The sequence below is a fragment of the Oryx dammah genome, unplaced genomic scaffold (assembly GCF_014754425.2).
Source record: "Oryx dammah isolate SB20612 unplaced genomic scaffold, SCBI_Odam_1.1 HiC_scaffold_3, whole genome shotgun sequence".
Taxonomy (NCBI): domain Eukaryota; kingdom Metazoa; phylum Chordata; class Mammalia; order Artiodactyla; family Bovidae; genus Oryx; species Oryx dammah.
This window is the reverse complement of record NW_024070187.1, coordinates 64,816,702-64,841,855: the sequence shown is the minus strand read 5'-3', so window position 1 is coordinate 64,841,855 and position 25,154 is coordinate 64,816,702. Positions and strand designations below refer to the sequence as shown.

The 25,154-nt window shown below is 35.7% G+C and overlaps 1 protein-coding gene across 1 annotated transcript in view; it reads left to right on the top strand.

The window, feature by feature from the left end:
- Nucleotides 1-25,154, top strand: part of LOC120862086 (cytochrome c oxidase subunit 7B2, mitochondrial) — a 140,713-nt gene that overhangs the window by 50,781 nt on the left and 64,778 nt on the right. Inside the window, exon 2 of the mRNA XM_040238141.1 lies at nt 2,424-2,479. The gene's annotated coding sequence lies outside the window, so the exon portion shown is untranslated. The remainder of the gene's footprint in view (nt 1-2,423; nt 2,480-25,154) is intronic.

Here is a 25,154-nt window from a genome sequence, read left to right as displayed (position 1 = left end):
GAACAAAGCTAGTGGAGGAGATGGAATTCCAGGTGAACTATTTCAAATCCTAAAAGATAATTCTGTGAAAGTGCTGCACTCAATATGCCAGCAAATTTGGAAAACTCAGCAGTGGCCACAGGACTGGAAAAGGTCAGTTTTCATTCTAATGAAAACTAATACCAAAGTAGTACAATGCCAGAGAATGTTCAAACTACCACACAATTGCACTCATTTCACACGCTAGCAAATTAATGCTCAAAATTCCCCAACCTAGGCTTCAACAGTACGTGAACTGAGAATTTCCAGATATTAGAAATGGATTTAGAAAAGACAGAGAAACCATAGATCAAATTGCCAACATATGTTGGATTTCATAGAAAAAGCAAGAGAATTCAAGAAAAATATCTGCTTCATTGACTATACTAAAGCCTTGACTGTGTGGATTACAAGAAACTGTGGAAAATTCTTAAACAGATTGGAGTACCAGACAATCTTACCTGCCTCCTGAGAAATCTGTATACAGGTCAAGAAGCAACAATTAGAACTGGACATGTAATAACAGACTGATTCCAAATAGGGAAAGGAGTACGTCAAGGCTGTATATCGTCATCTTGCTTATTTAACTTATATGCAGAGCACATCATGCGAAATGCTGGAATTGATGAATCACAAACTGGAATCAAGATTGCAGGGTGAAATATCAGTAACCTCAGATATGCAGATGACACATTTATGGCAGAAAGTGCAAAGGAACTAAAGAGCCTCTTGATGAAAGTGAAAGAGGAGGGTGAAAGAACTGGCTTAAAAACTCAACATTCAAAAAACTAAGATGATGGCATCCAGTCCCATCACTTCATGGTAAATACATGGGGAAACAATGGAAACAGTGAGAGATTTTATTTTCTTGGGCACCAAAATCACTGCAGATGGTGACTGCAGCCATGAAGTGAAGAGATGCTTGCTTCTTGGAAGAAAAGCTGTGATAAACCTAGCATATCAAAAAGCAGAGATATTACTTTGGTGACAATGATCATGTATGGATGTGAGATTTGGACCATAAAGCTGAGCACTGAAGTTCGATGCTTTTGCACTGTGGTGTTGAGAAGAGTCTTCTGACTTTTGAGTGTCCCTTGGACTACAAGGAGATCAAACAAGTCAGTCCAAAAGGAAATCAGTCTTGAATATTCATTGGAAGGGCTGATGCTGAAGCTGAAGCTCCAATACTTTGACCACCTGATGCAAAGAACTGATTCATTGGAAAAGACTCTGATGCTGGGAAAGATTGAAGGCAGGAGGCAAAGGGGATAACAGAGGATGAGATGGTTGGATGGCATCACCGACTTGATGGATATGAATTTGAGCAAGCTTTGGGAGTTGGTGATGGATAGGGAAGCCTGATGTGCTGTGGTTCATGGGGTCACAAATAGTTGTACCTGATCCTTATGTTCGGGTAGCACTGGGACCTGATCTTTATATAGGTCCCTTGGCGACTCTGGCAACTGGACACGTAATGAGAAGTAACCACTATCTGTTTTCTACAAGCCAGCTCAGTGCCTGCTTCTATCAGGGTGGACCACGTGACACTCCAACCCCTCAGCTTTCTGACTTTGCTGCTGATGGAAACTCTTGTGATTTTATAATGTGTCAGAGTTGCCTCTCACCAAACAAGTCTGCTTTTGCCTTAATGAACCTCTCAGTACAAAGAGTAGGAGGTGCAGGTAATGGGAGTCACATACCTCCTGTCTTAACATACTCTCTCTTCCGGGTTTTCTCTTCTTGGGCCTTCCTGCTTTTCTTCCAACATTCTTTTTGTTCTTCTTTCATACCCACATTTTGGAAAATTGTTATTATCTGGTTCTGGTTAGGTAGGGCTTCCCGTCATCCACTTACACTTTGGTCGAAAGTAGTGAATAAATATATCATTTTCTCCAGGTGTATTTTTACTTTATAGAATAGGAAAAAAGTGTTCCTGTGACTAGAATTTGAGGCATTAACGTGATGGTGAATTTGATTTAGGGCACAAACAGTAGAGATGTTCATAATTGTTTCCTTGAACTCACGTGGATGGGGTAGCTGCCTATACTTTGTATATATTAGGTGAACCTTGATCACAACTCTGCCTATTTGAGCTTGGACACAGGTAAATGCTGACTCATGGAGGCAGCTGACAGATAAAAGTGTGGGTTTAGAAAATTTTACAGACTCCTTCTGTATCTCCATAGGAAGGTAGGAACCATGTCCCCTTCCTTTCATATGCTTTGCAGTTCTTTTCTTTGTACTTTATTTCTTCACGTTTATTTAATCAGGTGTCACTTGTGTAAAATATTTATTGTTGGTGGAGTAGTCTATAGTGATTTTCTGGATAATATAGCTCACTCTTTACTTTTTGCCTTTTTCTGTTTCCTTGAAACCTCATACTAATTCTCTAATTATATTTTTAGGAATCTGAATCTTGAACTTTCTGAGGAGAACATCTGAGCTTCAGTGTTCCTGTCAGGTAATGACAAGATATGGGAAAGGCCCATAGCATCAAGATTAAAATTTCACTATGAGTATCAATTTTAGATAATTTTAAGGAACCATTTTTTTATGGAAAAAAAAAGAAAAAGCTAAAATGCTAGTAAGAAATTATAAACAAAATTGACAACAAAGCCGGGGTGAAAAGTTGTATGTACTCCTAAGCAGTGTATTTATTATTCAGAATCAGTCCCACCACAGAAAGAATGGGGGCATATGCAAACAGGTAAATGTTTCCAAAATAAGATTAATTCCTACCAGTTGAAAAAGTTTTACTTGAGAGATTAACTTGATAATCTTAAATGCAAGCAGTCGGATGAAAAATAAAATGTGTTTATTGCCAGCAAACATTTTGGAGAGGTAAACACTTACTGCACGTACTGTACAGGCTTAGAAAGATCTTTTTTTAGCCAGCTAAGACCACCATTTGTTTTAAAATGCCATCCATTTCAGTGTTAAGAGCGCCCCCTGGTGTGGTTGTATAATCATGCTTATGAGAAATTTAGGCACTATCCTTTTTCATTTTAAAACATTTTTATTGAATACTCTTTTATTGATACATAGTTGATTTTTATTTTTTATTTTTTTAATTTTAATTTTTTTCATAGTTGATTTTTAATATTATCTTAACTTCAAGTATACAGTACAGTGATTCAGAATCTTTGTAGATTATACTCCATTATAAGTTATTAAAAGATAAAACTTTCAATTCCGTGTCTTATACAATATCCTTTGTTACGTTTTTTATATACTGTTTTTTAAATCTGAGTTTTCTATTATATGGTGATAGGATTTCTTTTCCTGCTATGCCAGCCAGACCAATATGGTGTGTAACTATCTGAAAAAATGTGAATTTAATTTGTTCCTTGCCCTAATCCATTATTATATCTGGAATCAGTGGTGAACCTGAATGTAGAATTTCGGAATACTAAGCCATAAACTCCTTAAGTTAAAGTTAATGATCAGTAATATATGCTTTGGTAAATATGAAATTATATACTGAGATAAAATTTTACAAGATAATCAAATTCCTTGATGGTGACAGCTTTGTTAAGTGCCAAATTTCTATGAACAGTTTCTTTTTGGTAAACTCATGAACATTTTAATAAATAAATATGAGAATTAAGACATCACATTTTAGTTTTGAAATATTCATTGTGTGAAAAAAGTGATCTTAAGTTCTAAGTTTTTTTTTTTATATTCCAGTACCCTCCTATAACCACAGAAATTCCAAATGTAAACATAATAATTCATCCTTGAATCATAAACAGAACTCTTACCCATCCTCTGAAATCACCCTCACTCCTGTAAATTATCATTCAAATGTTGCAGCAGATTGTCTATTTTATAACTGTTCATTTTCCCTTGCATTTAATATTTAGTCCTTGGGGAATAATTAAACCATCCTTACAAAGTGAAAATGTGTATATTATTCTAAACTACATTTCTGTAAATTTGGTAATTGCAGTTATATTACCCCTACTGTCTCTTCTCCAAACTTAATTATCATGATGATTTTAACCATTTCTTGTAGGTTCTGTGTTCTAAACATGATCATTTACAGGGCTATCACACTGAACTCTTTAGAGTAGACTGGTTTTACTTTCATTTACTTCTATATGGTACCTCTTTCATTGAATTCTGAAGTTATAAGCTCAGCACAGGATTTATATTGTGTCCTGGCCTGTTAAAAGGATATTTTCTAAAATATAGAATAAAAAAAATTAGAACAGTGAACCTATGATAGTCGACCTGTATTTGAATCTGTTGTTGAAATTTACTAGCATTGTGACCTTGAATAAGTCAGTATCCATCTCAGAGCCTTAATCTCTCTGTAAAAGGGGAATGCAAATTGCTACTTGGCAGAATATTGTTAATTCATCATTTATATTAATATGCATTTAAGATTTACTCTCTGCCAGATTTAAGGCTGTATGCCACATGAGCATTTCATTCTCAAAATAATTCTGTGAAGTGGTTGCTATTATTTCTATGTTATTGATGAGGCTTAGGCCAAGATTTCTGTTGTTGTCTTTCTGACTTAAAATGAGCATATAAACATTATGCTTTGTATTTGTTTTAATCTTACTCATTTCTGTTAATTCATTGATTTTATTGTCCTTAAGGTCAAATTATCTCCCAATATACAAACATATAAGAACCCAATCTTTTGAAAAAGAAGAGCTGGATTTTTTAATATCGATGCTCTTCATATATGGAAAACAGAATTACTTTGGGGATTATTCTTCTACACAATTTTTTCAAACCAGGCAATGCATTAAGAGATTATTAGCATGGTTGAGCTGATAGTAGTGACAAGGACTATTAGGTTAGTGAAACTTAAGTTACTTTTATGCATACTATAAAGTAATAAATGCTAATTTTAGGAACTGTTGCATGCTTCCAACTCATCATTTCTGCTGGTTTTCTCTGGAGCTGGAACCATAATCTATTCCTTTGTGCCTTATTGTTCTTATTAGTATTTAAGCATCTAATTACTAGGAGGCTTTGTGAAGGCTGCATCATTTTCCTTATGGTTTAAGAATTTTCCCTCATGTTTTAGATACGAGATTTTATTCTTTAATTGCTACAGAAGCTAATGTAAGTTTCTCATTTTGCTAATAAGTTGTTTTGAAGGCTACTAAATAACTCACTAAGGAAACGGTATGAACAGGCTTGTTCTTTTGGAACACTGTTTCTAGGAAAATCATTATTATTGAATCTATGAATGAGTGAAGAAATGGGAGTTGTTTTAATTTTATACCCTCATTTCTGTCTCATTTCTGAACTTACATGCCCTGCCTGCCCATTACATACACACACACACACACACACAGCATTTGGTGAATTTGTTCTTGGAATCCAGTCTCTTTTTTCCCCCAAATCCTCTAATATTGTTTTAGAACATATTTTTCATTTTAACAATTGGAATTCTCCTTTATTTTTCATATTTTTCATTGGAGCAATTGGAATACTCCTTTAACTGAATTCTCTCTCCAGTGTTACCTATCTCCAATAAACTGTCCCTAGTAGCACCAGAATAATTTTCTTAAAACTTAGAACTACTAACAGCTTAAAATTATTCATTGTCTCCTTGTTCAAAAAGATTCTTTGGTTCTTGCTTACCTGTCTTCTGATTTGCCTCACTACCGTTGTCTTTACCCTTTGAATTCTATGCTTTGCACCACTGAATACGTTACACATCCCAGAATGCTTTTCACTTTCTTTGTCTTCCTGAGTTTTTATGCACTAATGCATTTGCCTTTATGCTGGTAACACCCTTCTGCATTTCATCTGGTAAGCTCCACTTTCTCTTCTCTGACAGTCAGTCCTTCCCTCTCAAAACTCACCCTGCAAGCACATAGAGTCTCTAAGTGCTTCTTTAGTGGACAATTGCAAGATCCTATGCTCACTTCTGTTGTTACAAAGTTTAGATTAAGGAGGGCAGCTTTAAAGCAAGTATTGTGTGGTGTTAGAAAGTGATCTAGTTTCATTCTAAAATGGATTAAAGATCTAAACGTAAGACCAGAAACTATAAAACTCCTAGAGGAGAACATAGGCAAAACACTCTCCGACATAAATCACAGCAGGATCCTCCATGATCCACCTCCCAGAATTCTGGAAAGAAAAGCAAAAATAAACAAATGGGATCTAATTAAAATTAAAAGCTTCTGCACAACAAAGGAAAATATAAGCAAGGTGAAAAGACAGCCTTCTGAATGGGAGAAAATAATAGCAAATGAAGCAACTGACAAACAACTAATCTCAAAAATATACAAGCAACTGCTGCAGCTCAAGTCCAGAAAAATAAATGACCCAATCAAAAAATGGGCCAAAGAACTAAAGAGACATTTCTCCAAAGAAGATATACAGATGGCTAACAAACACATGAAAAGATGCTCAACATCACTCATTATTAGAGAAATGCAAATCAAGACCACAATGAGGTACCACTTCACACCAGTCAGAATGGCTGCGATCCAAAAGTCTACAAGCAATAAATGCTGGAGAGGGTGTGGAGAAAAGGGAACCCTCTTACACTGTCGGTGGGAATGCAAACTAGTACAGCCACTATGGAGAACAGTGTGGAGATTCCTTAAAAAACTGGAAACAGAACTGCCTTATGACCCAGCAATCCCACTGCTGGGCATACACACTGAGGAAACCAGAATAGAAAGAGACACATGTACCCCAATGTTCATCGCAGCACTGTTTATAATAGCCAGGAAATGGAAGCAACCTAGATGTCCATCAGCAGATGAATGGATAAGAAAGCTGTGGTACATATACACAATGGAGTATTACTCAGCCATTAGAAAGAATACATTTGAATCAATTCTAATGAGATGGATGAAACTGGAGCCGATTATACAGAGTGAAGAAAGCCAGAAAGAAAAACACCAATACAGTATACTAACATATATATATGGAATTTAGAAAGAGGTAATGATAACCCTGTACGTGAGACAGCAAAAGAGACACAGATGTGTAGAGCGGAATTTTGGACTCTAAGGGAGAGGGAGAGGGTGGGATGATTTGGGAGAATGGCATTGATACATGTATACTATCATGTAAGAAACGAATCGCCAGTCTATGTTCGATGCACAGGATACAGGATGCTTGGGGCTGGTGCACGGGGATGATCCAGAGAGATGATATGGGGTGGGAGGTGGGAGGGGGGTTCATGTTTGGGAACTCATGTACACCTGTGGTGGATTCATGTCAATGTATGGCAAAACCAATACAGTATTGTAAAGTAAAATAAAGTAAAAATAAAAATTAAAAAAAAATAAAGGAAATTAAAAAAAAATAAAGCAAGTATTGTGTTATATTATTCAACATACCACAGAGCCAGATATTTAGAAAATGCTCAGGACTACTTTATTTATAAAGTCGATAAAAAGGCTTGATGAAAAATAAATATTGTGTTAGGATTTCCATGAAGATCCCATGCCTCAGTCAGGTTTTCAGGCTTGTGGATCTGATTGATTTCTGTCAGCCGGGCAGGATAGTGAAGCAGCCATCAGCTGACTTTATATGCTCTCTTTCATTTACATTGAATCTTTTACATTTTCACTTAAATTGACTTTTTCCCCAGCACTCCTGCACTTCTCAGTACCCCTGTGTGACAGCAATTTCTTGTGACTTGTTCTGTATTCATTCTCTTCTTCTTACTTGTGGAGTCAAGAGAAGGAAAAAACCCCCACAAATTCCCCATTATTTCATTCTCCTTGTTGCTATGGGAGACAATCTGCCATAATTCTGTCTAATGAAATATAAACAGAAATCTGATGAAATTCCTGGAAAATTTCTGCATTCTTGATGTTGATTTTATCTTGTCTTCCTTCTGGCCTTTTCTTTCTTCCTTGTTCTGGAAAGTGCACATGATGACTGGAACCTTGTTACCTTGAAAGATTAGGAATATTGCTGAAATTTTAGCCATGACTTAATTGAACTTCCAAATCAATATCAGTAATTTTCTTCCCTTGAACTTACTATGCGAGACAAGTGTCACCATTTTGTGTTTAAGTCATTGTTATTTGAATTTTCTGTTTCATCAACTGACTCAGTTCCCAAATTGATACTTCTTCCAGTTGAAATGAATGCATTGGAAGTTAGTGGTATAAGTTTTTCACCTATTCCACATATGTTTTGTATCTGGTAACTCAACAGCCATGTATTTAGACGTATTGTCATCATATACTACACTAGACACTAACATATAAGGTCTAGAACACTATTCTTATGTAGATGGATTACAGTCCCATAGATGCATAGAAACATAAAATTAATTGTGATATTATATATGAACTATGATGAATTATGACAATAGAATATGAAATAGAATATATAATATAGTAAACACTTTAGCAGTATATGTAAAAAGCCTAAGTGTATACAGAAGACAGTATTTACAATTTGATTAAGCTCTCCTAAAAACAAAGCTGCAATTTTTGAAATGAGAGAAATGAACCTCTTATTTGGGATTTCAGGTACCCTGGACAGGACAGTGTGGGTGGTTACTTACCTATATGTGTCTGCCTTCTGACTCTTACTAATAATTAAAATGAACATAGTTTCTGAAACCGGAGATAAAAATCCACACTTTGAATTGCTGACAGGCTATCTTTGGAAAGTCAAATTGGTGAGAAGCAATCTTTGGAGAAGGAGTGGCAAGAAATGACACAGGAAGTTGCCAAGGATTCTGTTGACATAGAGTAGTAAGCCAAGAGCGGTGACAAGGATGGCAGTAAACAAGGAACTGAAGCTCGGTGGTTGAAAGGCAAGAGTTAGTTAATGGAGAGAGACATCAAAACATCAGGCAGCCAACAGCCCGGAACAAACTCACAATGAGGGAGGGCTAGGGAACAAGCCTCCTCAAGAGAGCACAAAAATAGGCTGCTCTTCTCCGGGACTCTCGGCAAAGTCTGTGAGGAAAGCCAGAAACAGACCATAATAAGGACACTATTTATAAAATTACAGCAACTCAAAGGAGTTAAAATGAGAAAATGGTCTCAAAATAGAGCATAAAAATTTTAATCAGTCAATGTTTTGAAAAGCACTAAACATTCAAAGAACTTGTTTCAAAAAGAGAGTCCAGGGACCTTGGCATTGATTTCAGTGCTTGATCTTGAAGTGATGTTTTTTTTGGTACAGATTTTGAAATGAAAAAATGTTCAGGAAAGGCAAAAAAATCAATGTGGAATAAAATTTCTGGGCTTGGGCCAAATGCCATTTAGAATTCTCAGGTCTTGGGCTAAACTACAGAAGGAAATTTGAGCACGTTACTATTTCTTCTAACTGTGACACAGGGTTTTCCCAGAAGATGAATGAGAGGAAAGCTGCCAGTGATCCAGGTTTGAATAATAAGGACTGGCCATCTCTAGTCTACCACACACTTGAGAGAAGCTATGAATACCAATAAGGCAACAAGACATGTTGTGTGATCACAGAATACTCCATACTTTTGCTCTACTCAGGATTAATGGACCAAGTTATGCTTTGATAGATGACTCCCAGGGTCTTTCTGTGGCACAATTCCAGTCTTCCTAAAAAAGAAGAAAGAGGATAACTAACAAAAATAACAGATATTTTGGCTTCTATGACTGTATTGTATCTGCATTCTTCATCTAATGAAGGATGCTAATTACCTTGTGTAAATGAAATTTGATCAAGAATGATTTTCTGGTGTATGTGTGTATATATATATATTTTAAATATATTTTTATATCTGAAATATATTAAATCATTTATAAATTAAATTATTTCTAATGTAAGACATATAGATAGTTCATTCATGATTTTGTTTTTTTTTATAACTTTTAAAGTGCTTGCTGCCTCTGAGGAAGCATGATTATTTTGCATTATTTTGCATGATGTCAAATGCCACAGAGTAAGGGTTTGACCTAAATACCTTTTACCTTTTCTTCATAATTTGATGCTTATCTAGAATATGCAGATTCATCTAAATTTTCTAGGAACTATTTTGCTTGTAGTTGGCAGGCTACTTTGCTTCATCTGTGAAACACTAATGTGCTTTCAAAGAGTATACTTTTTTTTAGATTTATGTTCTAGGCATCCAGAATTCAGTAAATGCCTATGTTCGCTTTATTCATGTCTTCTTTTTTTGCAGTAGCTTCAGTTATTTCAACCTCAGTCTCAGAATGAGGAGTTTTGACCTTTGCTGTCTCTTTCACTTATGAATCTGCCCTATGGTTTATTATTCTTATTGTCCTTAACCAAAACTTACCTTGCTTTTTAGTATTTCTGAAATGTAGGAAACAGCATGAGGCTGTATGTGTGCATACATGCTCAGTTGCTCAGCCATGTCTGATTCTTTGTGACCGCATGGACTACAGCCTGCCAGGCTCCTTTATACATGGGATTTTCCAGGCAAGAATATTGGAGTGGGTTGCCATTTCCTCCTCCAGGGAATCTTCCTGACCCAGGGATCAAACCTGAATCTCCTGCATCACCTGCATTGTCAGGTGAATTCTTTACCACTGAGCCACCTGGGAAGCCCATGAGGCTATATAGAAACACAAAAAACAGAATGTTATAAAAAACTCTTGGTGGGTATATAATCATCATTACTTTTCTAAGAGCACTGTCTCTTCCTGTTGATGAAACCTATCTTCAAATAATATATTCCTGATTTTGATAAACAAGGTTATGATTATAATGAGTCATTAATATTTGATGAATATAACTTGAAAATTATGTTAGATTTCCAAAAGAGATCAAAGTCAAATAATAATCAGGAATTAATTATGAATTTGCAAAGGAGTTTTATTTAAAGAGGTATTTGTTTTTAACTTCTCAGTATCTTCCTTAGATTATTTATATAGGGAGATATTTATTTCTTTCAAGAGTTTTCACCTATAGAAAACCCAAGTTAATGTTTTCATTTATTTGTGCCTCTACTTGTGTGTTTGGGTTGGATCTCACTTTTATGTTGCACAGGCTTCCCCAGATGAGTCTGATGCATACCAGTATTATAAGAACATTCTAAAATACTCAATAAAAGTATGTAGAGTGATAACTATTATAATGAGAAGATACCTAAAAATATGTTTAAGGTTTCTGTGTTGACTTCAGATTAAATATAATTGCAAAGTATGTGTTGTGGACTGAATGTGTTTCCTCAAAATTCATTTGTTAATTCATTCATCAAAATTCATTTGATGGTATTAGGAGGTGGAGCCTTTGGGAGGTCATTAGTTTAGATGAAGTCATGAGAGTGGAGACTCCATAGTGGGAACAGTGTTAGATGTTAGAGGATTATCAATATAATTAATATAAGAAAGGGAAAAGACTAGAGCTCTCTGTGAGGACACAGTGATCTATGATATACTGCAAGCCAGGAAGAGAGCTCTCACCAGGAACCAAATCTGCCAGCACTTTGATCTTAAACTTTGCAGCCTCCAGAAGTGAGAAATTCTATTGTTCAAGCAATCCAGTCTATGTATTTTGTGTTACAGCAGCCTGAACAGATTAATATGGTATGAATTGGAAGCCAGAAACAAATTGAAAATTTAAATACCTTTTTCTAACTAAAGTTGACTACTAAACATAGAACTGCCCCAATAAAGAATGTAACCAAACGACCAATAGTAGGCATTACAGAAAAGATGATCCATTAGGAAACAGAATGTTTGGAAAATGTAGTGCAGATATATCCTATAGCTAAATTTAAATATGGAAAGACATAGTTAAGCAGAATGCCTAGAGAGACATTGTTCTAATTTAATTGGATCTTTGATAAAAGTTGAGCTGAATGTCCTTTGTGACTCAGTCATTGCTGACAACTGTATCATCAATAAAATGTTATCCTTATCTGCTCTCCCTTAATGTAATCAGAATTGGATTGTTTGCTTTTGGAAACTACCCTGAAGCATAGTTCTCATTCCACAGTACTATCAAGGGATGAGGGTTAAGAGCCATAGGTGTTTGTAATGGGACTCTGTGACGTTACCTTTGTGTGATTTGCCACATTATGTTATTAATGAAATATAGAGAATTATAGACAAATAATTCAAGTTAATGATTTTATTGAAAAAACTTTTAAATCTTAGCTGTTAAAGGTGTTTATTCATCATAATAGTCATTAATTTAGAGAAGAATTTTGTAAAAGAGGATTTAGAAGATTGATATAGTCTAAAATATTTAAAGATGTATCCTGATTCTGCACACTACTTTTTAAAATTAATGGAGGTCTAAATGGAGCTCTATCTATAGTTTATGTTCTTCACATATCACTGTGCAGTACTAAGTACTTATTTTGTGCTGGGCATTGAGTTAAGTGTGTATACACATAAACATACACATATAAAATCTCATTGCTATATTAAATAGTCTAGTTTCCGTAACAGCCTAGAAAATTAAAATATTTGTGAAATTGACATGAGTTTGTGTGTTTGTATGTGGATATGAGTGTTCAGAGCAATAGCAAACAAAGCTGCTCTGTTTTATTATCAACTGGAACATAATTGTATTTATTATAATTATTGCTGCTGTTAGTTAAGATTGTTCTAAAACTTGAAGAAATAAAATTAAAACTTAATAGAACTTTCAGAAATAAAGTGCTAAATTAAAAGCATGGAAAAGGTAAAAGAAGCACTAGAATTATCAAAATAGTGTACTCAGAGGAGTGAGAATCAGGAACAGGGCAGAAACAGTAGAAGGCTTGTGTTTTATCTCATAAACCTATTTTTTAAAAAAATGTGATTTTTTAAAAAAATATGATTTTATAAATAGGTTTCAAATGTAACAAATAATTTTATGAGTTAAAAAAAAAGAAATGAAGTGCTTAAGATATAAACTGTCAGAACCGTTCTAGGTCGCTTTAGCATTAGGTAGGAAAGAAACAAGTTCATCAATTAGGTAACTACAAATTAATTAACTTTGAAATAGCAATGTGTGTAAGGTCTTTATTCTTTTACTACCTTTACTTGATTCCTTGTCTCCACTGGCATTCCTCTCTGCTCTTACTCATGTTAGATTTTGAGCTGAATGTATATTTGAAAATTGTATAGTGTTACTCTGTATGTATGTGTTCATGTGTTTTTAGTTTACATAAATTATGACCAGTGGGCTTCCCTGATGGCTCAGTTGGTAAAGAATCCACCTGCAATGCAGGACACCCCAGTTCAATTCCTGGGTCAGGAAGATCCGCTGGAGGAGGGATAGGCTTCCCACTCCAGTATTCTTGGGCTTCTTTTGTGGCTCAACTGGTGAAGAATCCGCCTGCAATGTTGGAGACTGGATCTGATAGCTGGGTTGGGAAGATTTCCTGGATGAAGGGAAAGGCTACCTACTCCAGTATTCTGGCCTAGAGAATAAATGAAAGTCAGTCACTCAGTCCCTGGGGTTGCAAAGAGTGGGACATGACTGAATGACTTTCACTTACTTACTTATTTTATTTAATAGGTTTTCTGGTGAGCCCTGTTTTTTCTTGTGATTTATTAATTCTCTTATTAGTATTCATCTAATTCTGTTCTTCTGATTGTTGCCTTAGGTTCATCTCATGCATATACCACATTTTACTCATCTTATCTCTTATGATTGATACTTTGTATTACCAAGAGGATTCTATAGGTCACATGTGCATATAATTTTACTAAGTACTTCCTGATTGCTTTTCTGAAATAGTTTATAGGCCTAGCAGTAAAACTTGGAAGCTTAACTTCACCCTTATACTTTCTAACATTTGTACTATGCAACTTTCTGATTTTTGTCACTTGGAAAATTGGTATTTTGAAATTTGTATTACTTAATAGTGAAGATGAGCCTCTTTTTCACATATGTTCCCTTTGTTTATTCTTTCTTTTGGGTTTCTTGTGTTTTCCTTGACAATTTTTAGGAGCTTCTTATATACTCTCAATTAAAACTTTGAAACATCTAGTCTTTAATATCTTTTAACTTTGCTTACAGTATTCTTCATTGAATAGAAATTCTGCATGTTTTGTCAAATTTAGTAGTTTTTTGCTTTATATATATCTTAATCAAAGTTAATAAGCTATAATTTATATACAGCAAAATGCACTCATGCTGAGGATACAGTATGAAAATTTTGACAGGTATATACATCTGTGTGCTTACCATCACAATGAAAATATAGAAAATTTCCATCATACCAGAAACTACCCTTGTGACCCATTGCAGTCAATTTCTTCCTTTTGTCTCCAGCCCCAGACAACTAATGTTCTCTTTTCTGTTGTTAAGGGTAAGTTTTGCTTTTTCTAGAATATCATATAAATGGGATCATATAGTATGAACATTCTTTTTCACTTCTTATATTCAATATAATGTTTTTTAAAGAAATTAAAAGAAGAAAATGTATCTATACATACATACATATATATGCGTGCATTCATATATGTGTACACATACACAGTTAGATGTATACATACTATACATATATGTACAGTTTATATTTCTTCTTGTGTATCTTATATATCATTTCTTTTTAATCCTTCAGTTTTCTTTTAGTGAACATCTGCTGCTAACTCATTAAAAATGTTTTTCTTTATTTTTTAATATATATTTATTCCAATTGGAGGTCAACCACTTTACAATATTGTATTGGTTTTGCCATACGTCAACATGAATCCGCCACAGGTATACACGTGTTCCCATCCTGAACCCCCCTCCCTCCTCTCTCCCCATACCATACCTCTGGGTCATCCCAGTGCACCAGCCCCAAGCATCCAGTATCATGCATCAAACCTGGACTGGTGATTCATTTCATATATGATATTATACATGTTTTAATGCCATTCTCCCAAATCATCCCACCCTCTCCCTCTCCCACAGAGTCCAAAAGACTGTTCTATACATGTGTCTCTTTTGCTGTCTCGCATACAGGGTTATCATTACCATCTTTCTAAATTCCATATATATGTGTTAGTATACTGTATTGGTGTTTTTTTTTTTCTGGCTTATTTCACTCTGTATAATCGGCTCCAGTTTCATCCACCTCATTAGAACTGATTCAAAAGTATTCTTTTTAATGGCTGAGTAATACTCCATTGTGTATATGTACCACAGCTTTCGTATTCATTCATCTGCTGATGGACATCTATGTTTTTCAACTTTATTTTGGAAGAGTAGTCTCACTGGATATAGATTAGTTCTTAGCTGAATTGTTTTTTCTTTTGTACTTCGGATACATCATTCTTTTCTGGAATCCACTGTTTTTGATATAAAACTCATTGTTGATTGAATCACTATCAACATCTATGCACTGTGTCAATTTTTCCCCTGCTTCCAGAACTTTTTTTTTTTTTAATCTGTAGCTTTCAGAAGTTGACTGTGCAGTACCTGAGTATGATTTTCTTTGTGTTTACCCTACTGGGAGTTTGTTAAATTCCTTGGATATGTAAGCTAATATTACTTTTTTCTTTCTTTTTTCCTTTATATTGTTTATGAAGATTACAGCCCTTATTTCTTGAAATATTTCTCTTTCATTTTTTGGTCTCTATTCTCCTGGTACATTGAATCATTTGACATTACCCCAGAGTTTCTGGGGTGTCCCTGATGGCTCAGACAGTAAAGAATTTGCATGCAACACAGGAGACCTGGGTTTGATCCTGGGTTGGGAAGATCTCCTGGAGAAGGGAATAGCTATACACTTCAGTATTCTTGCCTGGAGAATTCCATGGACAAAGGAGCCTGGTGGGCTACAGTCCATGGGGTCACAAAGAGCCAGATACGACTGAATGACTTTTCACTTTCTGAGTGAATACTCAGAGTCTGTGAGCCTTTATTTATTTTCTAAAGTTTTTGTTTCTTCAAATTGTATTCATTCTAATGATCTACTTTCAAATTCATTGATTCTTCTTCAACTAGTGTTGACCACATTTAGTAAAATTTAAATTTCAGTTTACTTTTCAATCCAGAATTTCCATCTCATTCTTTTTATAGTTTCTATTTCTCTGCTAAGATTCCATATCTGTTTACACATTGAAGTATGTTTTCCTTTAAGTTTTGAATGGTGGTGTTTAGTCACTAAGTCCTGTCTGACTCACTGTGACCCCATGGACTGTAGCCTGCCAGACTCTTCTGTCCATGGGATTGCCCAGGCAAGAATGCTGGAATGGGTTGCCATTTCCTTCTCCAGGGGATCTTCCCCACCCAAGTATCAAACCTGTGTGCTCCACATCTCCTGCATTGGAAGGTGAATTATTTATCATATCTCTCTTTAATTCTTTGAACATGTTTGTAATAGCTGCCTTGAATTCTTTGTGTGGTATGTCTAGCATCTTTGCCTGGTATGTCTAGCATCTGTGCTTGTTCAAAGTCAGATTGTATTAGATGAATATTTCATGAACAAGGGTCACAGTTTCCTGCTTTTATTGTTGTTTTATTGCTTGCCTACTAATTTTTGGTAGAAAAGTAGACATTATAAGTAATATGCTTTAATGACTCAGAAACTCCTTTTTTTCTTTCCCTGATGATGATGATGGTGATTATGATTTTGTTCATCGAAAAAAATGGAGAAAGCCCTTATAAGTTAATTTGTTTGGAATCAAATTTTGAAATCTATTTCTCCTTCAGTGTTCAGCAGTAGCTGATTTTTTCTTAGCTTCTAGCTGCTGCTATTGCCTATTCTATCCTTGTTCTTCTTCTCCCTTTTCTCTTACTTCATTTTTCTTTTTTCCTCTTTTTGTTTAGCCTCCCAGCTCTAACCTGAGCATGCAGTTTAGCAATTAATCAAATATCTTATGTGCAGAGTCTATACTGAGATTCTGGGGCTCTGTTAGCTTTTTACCAGTCTGTTTGCTTTAACTATTGACATAATTTTTTTTTTTACTTTATTATCTATAATTGTGCATTACATTGGTTGGTTTCGAATATAAAATCGATTTATATATGATTTGTTTTCCTTTTTATATATTTCTAGATTTGATTGATATATTGTTAAAGTATTAATGTTGATTTTTATGTAGTTTTTTTTCCTCTAATAATGTCTTAATCTACTTTTGATTTCAAGATAATTCTGGAGTCAAAAAATGAGCAGAGATGTATTTCTTCCTCTCATTGTAATATTGCTTTGGCAGAGTTTCTGTTGGGTTTTTTTATGTGTTTGGTAAAACTGTCAGTAAAACAGTTTATCCTGTAGTAGTCTTTGTGGGGAGTTATTAAGTTACAAATGCAATTTCCCTAGTGCCGGTAGCTAGCACGGGAGATCCCACCCATGAAGAGGTCATGTGGAAGAGAACTGTTAAGCAAGGCTTTAGGACTCGAGGGGCTCCCTAGACTGCTCGAGCATCTACCCCCAAACCAGAATCTGTCTGTCTTACTATTTTGTGCCTTTCACCATCTCTCCTGACATTATCAGGGGGCTATCCCCGACCATCTTTCTCTGGAGAAAATCAACTTAGGGCTCTAGCTCTTAAGTCTCCTGGACATGAGAGGAATATTTCAAATCAAACCCCCTCTGTTAGCATTCTAGCTTGCTTGGCAGGTTTATCCAGACTCTTGCAGCTTCACATATGATTATTCACAGTCTCCCAACTGTGAGAGGCACCAGAGGCCTAAAACATAGAGCCTTTCAAAGAATTAAAAGTTACTAGAGTAGTGCTGGTGTAGGATTTCATTATTGGGCTAATGCTTGTTGCCAAGTTCCCATGTCTCTTATCCACTGTGCACCTGGGAGTGCATTAGTTAACATAGTTGGAATGTAAGAAAAACAAGTGTAGCCTTGAAATTAACCACATCAGCCTTTTGAGCTAATTGGTTCTTTCTTTGTTGTAACTCACTGCACCTTTGCTCCCTGAGAAATGTAACTCTGTTTAACATTTTCTGAGGCTGACATAGATGAGAAATATAAAGAAAAACATTTCAAGGGAAAATAAGTTTCCTGGTTGAGCAGCCTTTATCAAAAGAGGGTCATAAAATGTTCACAGGCCTCCAAGGCCAGAAGATAATGTACACAATATTGTTTATGAGAAAGGTATGCAGAAAAAATCCTGGTTTTGATAAAGACAAACAGATGTAATGTTTGGGCTGACTCTGTATGACTTTGCATCTTTCATTCCCCTCTATGTACAAATTAAGGTATAAAAGTCCCTTTTAAAAACTAAAATAATGGGCCTCGCTCACCGAAGAAGGTTGGGTCACCCCGTGTTTTTCTTTTTTTCTTTCTTTCTTTCTCTCTCCCTCTCCCTCCCTCTCTCTTTCAGGCAGATCCCTTGGAACACAGAGGCTCTCTGCATTCACTTTCTTGCCTGAGCTTCTAAGATTTTATTAGCTTTCTGTGTAAACCAAAGAATATCAGCCTCTTTCTCTCCTCTATTTTCTTATCTACAACATTCTTTCCTTATCTCTCTCTAAATCATCTGCCGATGCCGTTTCTCCTTCGGGTTACCCTGGATCCTGTGGGGGCTGGACCCCAGCACCCTAGTATATATAGGGCTATTTAATTTTACTATAATTTTTTAGTTAATTGTATTGTACTCATGAGGAACCAGAGCTCAAATTGCCAACATCCATTGGATCATGGAAAAAGCACAAGAGTTCTAGAAAAACATCTACTTCTGCTTTATTGACTACATCAAATCCTTTGGTTATGTGGATCACAACAAACTGTGGAAAACTCTTAAAGAGATGGGAATACCAGACCACCTTCCCAGCCTCCTGAGAAATCTGTATGCAGGTCAAGAAGCAACAGTTAGAACTGGACATAGGAAAACAGACTGGTTCCAAATTGAGAAAGGAGTATGTCAAGGCTGTATATTGTCACCCTGCTTATTTAACTTATATGCAGAGTACATCATGCAAAATGCTGGACTGGATGAAGCACAAGCTGGAATCAACATTGCCAGGAGAAACATCAATAACCTCAGATATGCAGATGACACCACCTTTATAGCAGAAAGCAAAGAAAAACTAAAGAACCTCTTGAGGAAAGTGAAAGAGGAGAGTGAAAAGATTGGCTTAAAACTTCAGAAAACTAAGATTGTGGCATCCGGTCCCATCACCTCATGGCAGATAGATGGGGAAACAATGGAAGTAACTGAACTGAACTAATTGTTATCTAATAATCTGTTTGCTTTCATAAATACTTCCTTATCCTGTTTTAGAATATGTATTTTCAGTTCAGTTCAGTCACTCAGTTGTGTCTGACTCTTTGCAACCCCATGGACTGTAGTGTGCCAGGCTTCACTGTCCCTAATCAACTCCCAGAGCTTGCTCAAACTCATCTCCATCAAGTCAGGGATGCCATCCAACCACCTCATCCTCTGTTGTCCCCTTCTCCTCCTGCCTTCAATCTTTCCCAGCATCAGGGTCTACACCAATGAGCCAGTCCTTTGCATCAGGTGGCCAAAGTATTGAAGCTTCAGCTTCAGCATCAGTCTTTCCAATGAATATTCAGGACTGATTTCCTTTAGGATTGATTGGTTGGATCTCCTTGCTGTCCAGTGGACTCTCAAGAGTCTTCTCCAATACCACAGTTCAGAAGCATCAATTCTTCAGTGCTCAGCTTTCTTTATAGCCCAGCTGTTACTTGCATACATGACTAAGGGGAAAACCATAGCTTTGATTAGATGGACTTTTGTTGCCAAAGTCATGTCTCTATTTTTTAACATGCTGTCTAGGTTGGTCATATCTATTCTCCCAAGGAGCAAGCATCTTTTAATTTCATGGCTGCAGCTAGTTCCATAATATAAGTTGGTAGCATCATTTTTTTTTTCTGTAAGAATTTATGTGACATAGATATTAACTGTTTTAAAAAACAATATGATTGTGGAAGATCTAGGATTTTTAAGATTTTTATAAGGGAAGACATTCCTTTTAATAAAATTTCATTTTGTGTAAGTTTTTCTATTTTTGTTCCAATTTTGCACAGTGCTTCTGTTTTCCTGCCTATGATGGGGTTGGGCAAAAGTTTCATCATAAGGAAGAAAAATAACACATAAATAGATATTTTTCCCTATCCCTCCATAGTCTCCTCTCCACCTGCACCTCCTTCATGTTATCTTTTGTCTCCCTAGATGTTTCTTGTAGTTTATTTGCTATATTCTGGGCTCTTTTAATCCTTCCTTCTCATTTTTGAAGCATCCCATGTTGTTTTTGTGGACAGGATCTAGTTCATGTTAGTGGCCTTTTCCTTGAAAGACAGAATCTCTCATTTCTATTTAAAAATAGAAGAAACTGAGTTCTTAAAGTATATTAAACACTTGACATCTATTTTGGCAATGTAAGAGAGACATACTTCATGATTGCTGTTTCCCCGGTGGCACTAACGGTAAAGAACCCGCCTGCCAATGCAGGAGATGTGGATTCTATCCCTGGGTTGGGATGATCCTCTAGAGGAAGGCACGGTAGCTCACTCCAGTGTTCTTGCCTGGAAAATCCCTTGGATAGAGGAGCCTGGCAGACTATGGTCCATAGGATCACAAAGAGTTGGAAACGACTGAAGTGACTTGGCACACACACATGTGGTTAATCAACAGAGATCTCTCCATATTCCATTATCCTAAGTATTTGACCTTGATAATAAATATTTGTGACAGTGATTATTATTCAGCTTCTACATTTAAATAATACTTCAGGTTTTATCCTGTTTATACATTCAGTTGATTCTCTTTTCTGCAAGTGTGAGCTGAGCTAAGATACTGTTGTCTGCATATCAGATTAGAGAATCTGAAGCTCAGATGGGATTAAATGATCCTCCCTAATATAAAAAAATAAATGGTAGAGCAACCACCAGATCTTCATATTCCAAACCCAGTCCTGGTATTGCTAAAAAGACTGCTGCAAGTGATCACCCTTCTTTGCTTCTTATGTTGTGTCTTAATTTGTCCATTTACATACAAGCTATAACATGGAGTCAAAAATACTTAGGATTCACTGAAAACTTCAAAGAATGTTTCTGCCAAATACAGTTTATGTTTTCTTCTGGAAAAGTAATTTCTGTCAGAAGGAATCATCTGTGCTAACTGATACTACTATCTTTGATGAGAGTGACTGAATTCTGTCTGGTACAGTTTTCAAAGTGCCTCTCATGACTTTGACTTCACATTTTCCTGTTGTATTTATGACATCTTGTTAAAGAATAATTAGAAATCCGTATTTGACTTGAATTCAGAGCAGACAACCTCAACAAGAACAACTAGGTATGAAACTCAGAGGTGATTTTTAAGTCAGCATACGGTAGTGGATCTAATTTTAGTATGTGGAAAACTTAATTGACAGACCTGTTAAAATTCAGATTGCAACTATAGTAATTCTGGTTGGCTTTCTGTGATGGGCTGTTGCATATAAATTTTTACCTTTTAGAGATACGCTACCTAACTTACTCTTCTGTATAAGCCAAAAGCAAGTAAGCAAAAAGCAAGTCATCAGATTAGACAGAGAATTATTTTAAGCTGAGTAGCTAGCAATCAATCTTGCAGAAACAGTGCAATTGCTTTCTGAAATGCAGACAGTTGAAAGATCTGGAATTCTACCCTGATCTAGTTTCTATCTGGGACTAGATCAGAATTTCCTGTCACTACTCTGCTTTACTTTAGCATTTAATCATGGTTTGTAACTCTTATTTGTTGCTTTAATTGATTTCTATACCTGTGGATTGTAAAATTCCTGAGAGTTGAGGTATTTGTTACTGTTCTCCTTTCAGCCCTTAGGATGGGAGCTTTAATTCCATATGTGGAAAGAATGAATGAGGTGTGACTGTGAAATGGTACCACCAAAGGGATTTTTGATGAAAAGTTCAATCAAGAAGTTTTCCAAATCAAATTTGCCCTCATTTTGCATTTTTTTCTATCAAAAATACTCATTTAATAATCCCTATTATGCAAGGAACTCTTGTCACTTGTCAACCAAGAGAAGCTAACATGCTATGAAAAAAAGACTGTTTTAAAAAGGGCAAAATATGAAGTGATTGTGAACATGTCAAAGTGAGTCTGAAGACATTGTATTCATTTTATTCAGTCGTTCATTAAAAAATACTTTTTGAGCACTTATATAAGTAGTTTTGAGCACTTATATTAATTTACAGGTAAATTAATTAATAGGTAGAATAGCTAAATTAATAGGTAGAAATAATGGTCCTTCGTTTTTGAAGCTTACAGTGTTTGGAGGAAGAAAGACAGCCAAATGAGTAGGTAAAACAAGGGAGGGGCTTTCTGCAACATTGAGATATCTGAAGTATCACAGAACAGAGCCTCCAAATTTATGGCATCGATAAGACAGATATGGAATCTGTGGTCTACTTCACACAGATGATAACACATATGTATGCCATGTCTAAGAGAACTACTTATAGTAATGAGAACATTTTTGTGTACTTGGTTTTCTGTTACATTGAAAGATGCTTAAAGTTTGCCATGCTTTGCTAAGTCACTGTAGTCATGTCTGACTCTTTGCAACCCCACCAGTCTCCTCTGTCCATGTGGTTTCTTCTGCACTGGTACCCATGCCAGAATGGACTATTTGAAAACATCCAGAAAGTTGTGCGAGTGAGAATAAGAGAGAAATTATGTCGATTCTCAAATTATTCAGTGATCTTGCAGTTCTCAGTAACCTTTATTGAATTTACTGTCTTATTAATCCTTTGTACTTCCAGCAGAAGGTAAGAAGAGTCAGTTTGGTTTTTTGTTTTGTTTTGTTTTTGTTTGCTTTATTGGAGTCCCACTCTATTCAGAGTATTCCAGTGAACTTTGTAAAGAATGTTGGTATTGTTTAGTTACTAAGTCATGTCTGACTGTTTTGTGACCTCATGGACTGTAGCCTGCAAGTCTCCTCTGCCCAAGGGATTTTCCAGACAAGAATACAGAAGCAGGTTGCCATTTCTCCCTCCAGGGGATCCTCGTGATCCAGGGATCAAACTCATGTCTCCTGTGGCTCCTGCACTGCAGGCAGATTCTTTACTGCTGAGCCTTATGCTCTTGTATTTTTTACAAGGGTGGCTAAGTGGTAAAGAATCCTCTTGCCAATGCAGGAAATGCAAGTTCAATCCCTGAGTCGGGAAGATCGCCTGGAGAAGGTTATTGAGTACATACAAGATCATTGAATAATTTGAGAATGACATAATTTTTCTCTTTATTTATTCTCACTTGTACAACTTTCTGGATGTTTTCAAACAGTCCATTCTGGCACAGGTACCAGTGCTCCTTTGTAAGGGGCTTAATAAGACACTGGAAGCCACTGCACACTATTTTGGGAAGAAGTCTATCTTTTGCAATTTTGAATTTTTCTGAAATTTAAATTTCTAATCAGTTCTTTTTCTTTGTTCTACTGAGAAATGCGTAGGTTCTAAGAGTTTTTCAGACATCTCATGTGCAAAGCAAGTTCTGAAGTTGAGGGATAAAGTGTGTTTGAAGAGGGTTTCAATAAGGTGACCCTCCAACTCTGCTCACTACCTAAACTCTAATCTACTAAGATGACTAGAGTGTCTGGCCTTCTTCAGCTGCCCCAGTTTGAGAGTTTTCCCCCTATCTCCTGGTTTTCTTTAAATTTCATTAAGCCTGACTCTGTAACCAGACCCTAAGCCTCTTTGAGGCTTCTTTAATTTCATCCTGTTTCCTCAAGATGGGAAAGTATTTCAGAAAGTGCTTTTTACTCTGTGATCTAGGATTATGCTTTGATTATGTGATTATTCATAATGTTTAGAGCTTGCAGTTAGTGAATTAGAGTCACCCAATTAAAGAATGTCAGAGTAGTAATAAAAAAAGCACAGTGACAGTGAAAATGTCAATATTCAGATTGTACTTGAGTTTTTCAGCATACTATAGTAGAGAGATCATAAACTTGAGGAACTGATGGGATGAACTGTGAACCTGGCTTGTCTACTCACCTTGTAGGTATACTTAAATCCCTAGTGCCTCAGTTTCTTCAACAGTGAAAAGAAGGAAAATGATTCTATCTGTTGTTAGAATGGAATAAAATAATTCATGTAAATCACTCAGCAGAATGTCTGGCTCTTGCTAATATCTAATGTGTTAACTTTTCTCTGATTCTTATTTAGCCTTTCTTCTTTCCACATACAGATAGACTCTAGTAAAGAACGATGATATGTTATTAGTTAACCACTTAATCTGTGTAGTTGAGGGTTAAAATTTGCTTACTTCCGTTCTATCCCCTTTCTTGTCTCATTTTAATTTCCCATTTATGTTACGAGCTTAAAGCCTTGAGCTAAGGTTTTATCACTCTCTCTCTCTCTCCCCATACACTAAATCTAAAAGGCAAAGTGAAGCAAAATCTTGGATCTAACCCCCATTTAAAAAACAAAATTCTCAGAGGCTCAAAAAAGCTGTAAGCTGTTCAAAGTAGGATGCCAATAAATTGACAACAGCACAGCAAATAACACACCAGACGGCTCGTATGAAAGGTCCACTTCTAGCCCACACATAGCAAGGATTATGGTGAAAATGAATCAGTGAGATATGAAGTATTCTACTGAAAGTGAATACTGTGCTGTTTTATGAATTTTTATTATTATGCAATAAACCAATTTTTCTAGTTGTGGAAAACATCCTAATGAAAATAATAGATTATTTTGAAATTAAATATTTCTTAAAATTAAATAACATTTTCAAAATTTGATTTGCATTTCTGCCATGTACAGGATATTTCACAGAGGATTAAAAAAAGTCCAGATACCAAACATGATTTCAAGGTGATTACAGTATAGTAACAGAATAGCTATTCAATAATTATAAGCCAGAATAGATCATTTTAAAGTTTCTAATAACATACTGTGAGAATTTAGAGAAGAACATGATTACTTCCTCTCACGTAAACAAGAAAGTAAAATTTTTAAGTTCTTAGTTCACTGTTTAAGCAGAACTGAATCTGCATTTCTGCAGTTGTAAGTGAAGGCAGAATGTGTCCATTTTCTTACTTTGCTGAGATTTCTTTTACTAGAGTCAGGGCAGTCTTGAATTCCAAAGGCTAAGCTCTGAAATTTTCTTGGTTAGCACTGCAGAGTGGCATAGGGAAGTCAGATCTAAGATATACAAACTGTACACTATAAATAGGGAAAGGCTGTATTAGAATTGCCAGCAAGTAGAATTGTTAATGATCACATTGGAAGCCATAATGTGACTATCATGGCTATTCTGTTGATACCTAAATAGAGTCTGCATAATTTCACTTTAATAAGCATAAATTCACTCATACTTATTCTACATTAATTGACCATTTAT